This window comes from Saccopteryx leptura, chromosome 1, assembly GCF_036850995.1.
Source record: "Saccopteryx leptura isolate mSacLep1 chromosome 1, mSacLep1_pri_phased_curated, whole genome shotgun sequence".
Taxonomy (NCBI): Eukaryota; Metazoa; Chordata; class Mammalia; order Chiroptera; family Emballonuridae; genus Saccopteryx; species Saccopteryx leptura.
In genome coordinates, this window is record NC_089503.1 from 149,517,160 (window position 1) to 149,522,626 (window position 5,467).

The 5,467-nt window shown below is 53.3% G+C and overlaps 1 long non-coding RNA gene across 1 annotated transcript; it reads left to right on the top strand.

Moving 5' to 3' along the window:
- The first annotated feature begins 1,026 nt into the window (after positions 1 to 1,026).
- Positions 1,027 to 4,700, top strand: LOC136400610 (uncharacterized). Its single transcript, XR_010750343.1, has 3 exons — positions 1,027 to 1,413; positions 2,652 to 3,252; positions 3,659 to 4,700. It is a non-coding gene; the product is annotated as an uncharacterized lncRNA (long non-coding RNA).
- The last annotated feature ends 767 nt before the right edge of the window (positions 4,701 to 5,467 follow it).

Sequence of the window (5,467 nt, forward strand, 5' to 3'; positions counted from 1 at the left end):
AGTTGTAAGAGGCAAAACAGGATTTCCTGCATGCTACCAGAAGGATTCGTGTTTGTGACTGATTTTTTTTTCTGTGCCCATTCTAAAGTTCCCCTTTTGGGCTTTTCGATCTCTTGCTCGGGTTTTCCTGAGCCCCGAGTGGGCTGTGCTTCAGGCTGTGCCCTGCAGAAGGGCACCCACCCAAAGTCATAGTATGCAGGGCTGGACTGCAGCCGGGAGCCCTCCACAGGGCCGTATGCTCAGAAGAAGGTGTTGGAAAGCCTAGCAGAGGTTCTGCTGTCTACCCCAAGACTACCTTCTCCTCCCCATTCCCCATCTTCTATTCTTGGGCTTGGGAGCTGCCTCATCACCCCCCACCCCACTCCCGAACAGCACCTCTCCAGGGGCCCACCCCTCAGGCTGTCCCAAAGCTCCTGCACCCTTTGTTCCCAAGGAACCTCTCCTAACTCGAATACCTCTGGGAAGTGCCATTCGGAGCACTGGAGGGCAAACAGACCTCCCTGGTTTGGTGCAATGAGAAGGATGGAAGCTAAGTTGAATAGAAATGTGAAATTATTAAAAAAAAAAAAAAAAAAAAAGCAAAACAGGAAACAAATGTTTGCTTAGCCAGGCGTTTCCTGCGGAGGCGCTGGGTGTAGTGTGCTATAAGGCAAGGTCACTGCTTAGCCCTGCCGTAGACAGAGTGAAGACCTGCGGGGACCACGTCAGCACCAGGCCCGCGCTGTGGCCCGAGGGCAGCTGTGCGGCCTGTGGTCTCTGAAAGCTTGTCTTCTCACAGGCCACATGTCAAAACTACCAGGGAGCAAAAAGGGGCAGCCCCACAGTGACCCTGGCCCACTGCGTCCTGCCCGCGGAGGGCAGCTCTGCTGACAGTTACCCGTGGGCCTGTTCCGTTCGGCTTTAAATACTTCCTCTTTTCTATTTTTGGGAGCAGAAGGGATTTAGGTCAGCCTAGCCCCTCTCACGGGGATCCTCGGCCCAGGAGGAGCAGGGCTGCTGTGTTCTGTAGCTATCAGCGCTCTTCCTTCTCAGCACCTCCCAGTGATTTTTATTTTTAAATATCCAGGACACAGATTTATGGAAAGGAGTCACGGAGTTTTCAGCCCGATCAGCAGCCTCCTAAATTTGGCACATTCGTTCCTCCAGCAGCAGCATGTCAGAGATCATACGAGTGAGCGGCAGAGCCCGGCTTCTGTGATGAGTGAAGGAGTCCAGGCTGGCGAGCACATGACCATCGAACGGTCTGCACGTAAGCAGAGCCGACGTGCTCCGGAGTGGCTCGGGACTGGTCAAACGCAATTCCATTCCGGAGAGAAACAACGGGACGCCTGCGTCATCTCAGATTAGCTTCCTCTGTGTCCATTGCAGCAGGAGCTGCAAGCATCCCAGGCTGGAACACTGAGGACCCTGCTGGTGAGCAGGGGGACCCGCTGCCCAGAGCAAGCCTTCCTCATTTCACATCCTCTAATTCTGTTTCTGCGATTGATCAATCACTGCTGCTTTTCCTGAGCTCACAGCCACCTACCTCTGCTGGCTCTCTAACCATCGTTGCGGCTTTGCAAGGGTTGTCTTTATATTCAGATAGCTCAAACTTCTTTAAAAAGCAATACTAATCCCTTAAATTCTCCCATAAAATAGGGGGCTGGCATTCTGGCTGAACACAGAACTGGGGAGCAGGAATGTCTCACTCCCCCGCCTGCTTCAGCCCAGCCACCTCCTACCCGTGGTCTTAATCAGGGTTTCCCTCAGTGACTATAAAACGGTGACAGTCTCATGCTTGGGAAGGATTATCCTGAGAAGGTGTAAACTGGAGAAGCCTCAAGGGGTGGCCCCAAGGTCACCTTACATTTCTGCCCATGGTAGCCTCTGGCTTGACCTTCTAGAAACCATGAACCACATACTCCATGAATATTCTGCACAGCCTACCTGTGCCACATTTTGATTTTATTTTGTTTTGCAGAGAATGAATCAAAGAGACACCTACTGGGATGGAGGGGGGGGGGGCGTTGAGAATTAATTCTAGGCACTTTGTATATGGATACTTGACAAGAGGAAAAAAAACCCCAACCAACTAGGTCAGGGGTCGGGAACCTATGGCTCACGAGCCAGATGTGGCTCTTTTGATAGCTGCATCTGTCTCGCAGATAAATCTTTAATAAAAAAAATAATAACACTAAAAATATAAAACATTCTCATGCATTACAATCCATTCATTTCCTACCGCTCATGTTCATGGTTGCGGGTGGCTGGAGCCAATCACAGCTGTCCTCTGGGACAACACCAAATTTTTATTGGATAATGCGTAAAGTACATGGGTCATTGTGTGGCTCTCACAGAATTACATTTTAAAATATGTGGCGTTCATGGCTCTCTCAGCAAAAAAGGGTCCCGACCCCTGAACTAGGTTATATGTGGGTTTCCTGCACTCGCGATTTCTCTAGGTATATTTTACAGACAGGATGGTTTTGGGAAGCAGGCAGCATCACCTAAGTGGCGGTATTGATAGTGAGCTGAAAAGCTATGTAATAGCTTAAATTTTTTTTTTTAAAAAGCCGTCTTTAACTTTTCTCCAGAGCATTTTTACCCTGCTGACTTTTTAGGTGTTATTTTAAATGTGTTGCAATATCTGGTGATTTTTTTTTCTCTTTTAGTGAAGCAAAATACGTCCTGCTTCAGAATGCCTCTGCAGATCTTCAGGGTCCAGGGTTGGAAAATGTTCCAAGGAGTCGAAGGAGCACACCGTGGCTCCTTCTGAGATGCACTCCACCACTTGGCAGGATGAGGTGTTCCAAGCAGGTGCTGGGTGTCTATAAACGGATGACTTATAAACAGCGCTGACAACTGGGAAAACAAGAGAATTGGGATGCTGGCATTCCAGGGCCCAGGGCTGATGGCTATCAGACGGCCCTGAGCGCGGAGTTATTGATAGCTGCTGTTCTGAGAGGGAGCCAGCTGGCTGGGGCGGACCAGGGCTGCACCTCAATCCTGCCTGATCTGCTTGCCCGATACTGTAAATAGGTCAGTGCGCGTTAGCTTCTGTGGAGCGGGTGCCGCCCTGATGGGCAGTGGCGTTGTGGAGTCTTCTCCTCCCACCTAACTGGACCGAGGCTCACTCTCTCCCCTCTCTGTGATGTGGGAGGAAGGACAAGGACCGGGAGAAGTCAGACTGAGATGAGAGGAGCCCAAGGGCAGTGGGGGAGGACACAGAGCAGCCCCAGCGCCCAGGGCCAACCAACACAGATCCCGGCTAAGGCAAGTCACGTGTGAAGCCAAGGGCAGCATTTTTGGCCAGTGTCCTGGGGGGAGCGGGGGGTGGGGCTTTGTGCTCCCAGCATCAGAAATATGCAGCAAATGGGGCTCACTCCTCCTTCACTGCTTGTCAGTGCCAGTGCACCTCCACCGGGCATTCTAATGGTCACACCCATAGCTTCCATTGCTTTTGTTGATCTTTTTTGGGACAGGCATTGCCCCTGGAGACAAGTCTGGTGCCGGTTCCTGGGTTGGTGCCGCATTCTCGGGCTGGTGCCCAGTGGGACTCAGAGCTGGTGGAGCGGTGGTACCTGTTCGTTCTCGCTGCAGGAGCGGTTTCCCCAGGAGACTTTGGTTTGGCTGGGTCTTGCACTTTCTACTGACCACACCCTGTTGTTTTTCTCTTCAGAGGCGCAGGCTGAGGACCTGATCCTGCAGAGACGCTGCCTTCCTTACAAGGAGCGAAGGTTATGCTGGCCTGAAGATGGGTAATTGAATTGGGCACATATCCCAGCATGAGGGTGCACATCCAGCAGGAGGGTGCACACCGAGCATGAGGGTACACACCCCAGCAGGAGGGTGCACACCCAGCACAAGCGTGTACACCCAGCACAAGGTGCACACCCAGTAGGAGGGCGCACACCCAGCGTGAGGGCGCACACCCCAGCACCAGGGTTGGTTTGTGCGTGAGGCTACTGGGGAAGGAAGCATAGGGCTTTGAGGGAACTCAGAATGCTTCCTGTTTGGTGCCTCAGATGGCAGACGTCACCAGATGATAGCGAGGTCAAAGGCACTGAGGTGGTGGAGACTTCTGTCAGAGATGGGAGGTCTGATCTATGCGTGGGAACTCCTGAGAATCTTGCCTCTGGGACTCTCAGCTTCAGCAACTGCAGTGGTGAGTTCCATGCAGACAGATGACAGATACACCAAGCATCTACTATCTTCAGAGAGCTGTACTGGGTACAGGAAGTACAGGAAACTCTAGGCACAGTACTGCCCGCCCGGAGGTCATGATGTGGTTAGGGAGAGACATTGCTTTCTTGTGGGAAGATAAGTCTGAGCAACAAGGTGTGCAAAACCCATAGACATCAGGGGAGGCCCAGAGGGGCAGGAGTGGGAAGTCTTGATGAGAAAGATAGGCTTGGAGCTGGGCCCAGAGGGGGAATTTCAGTGTTTGGGGATGTGGAAGGGAGGCTGTAGGAGGCTGGGAGAGACCTCGCTGAGAGTCCTGGTGGGGAGGGGTCCTGAGCTTGGGAAGAGGGAGGAAAAGGATGCCCTGGGAGGTACTGCTGAAGAACCACAAGGATCTGGGGGTCACTCTTGACCAGGGGAGGGAGACCAGCGAGCAGGGTGTCAGGAGGGTGAAGCGGAGAGAGTGGCAGTCTCTGCAGGAGGGCCTCACAAGTGACCAGGGCTGAGGGCCGTAGGGCGGATGTGGGGACGAGTCAGGAGCTCTGCCCCCACCCCCCACCCCCTCACCCCGCCCCATGTGCACAGACAGAGCCCACCCTCCCAGTGTCCCTTTTCCTGCCGTGCTCGCCGTCTGACTGAGCCAGGGCCTCATGGGCTTTTTTCTCACGGAGTGTCCCTGCATGCTCAGAGCCAAAGCCAAACAGAGGACAAACCATGAGTTCTCCAGTTCAGCGCTTGACTTGTATTCGCTCATGGCTGGGTTCCAGTCGGTGTCTCCCTGACTGGTTTGCGGGCCTACTGAATGGTGGAGGATGGCTCATTCACGGAGCCGACTCGGAAGGCCGTCCTCGCATTCCAGCAACATCTGCTCAGCTTGACCAGAAAGTTAAGGCAGAGCCACGACCGTGGGCAGGGAGGGCTCCCCACTGACAACCGTGGGAGGAAGCACGTGGAACTCTCTTTCCTGACACTTTCCCCTCATTTCCTGACCCTCCGCTGTGTGGCCTGTGGACAGACAGGTGGGCATCACCCGGAAGCCAGTTACCAATGCAGCATCTGCAGCTCCAGCCCAGACCTACCAGGTCAGGATCTGGGTGTTGGGCAAGATCCTGAGGGATTCACACACACATTAGAGTCTGAGAAACTCTGGATGGAGGATCACCTGGAGCTTTTAAAACCTTCTCTGGCGGACTGCCTGCCCGGCAATTAAGTCAACATCTTCTGGGGAGGAGCCCTGGCCTGGGTCATTTTTTTTTTTTTAAAGTTTCCAGAGGATGCTAAGTGCAGCCCAAGTTGAAAACCACTG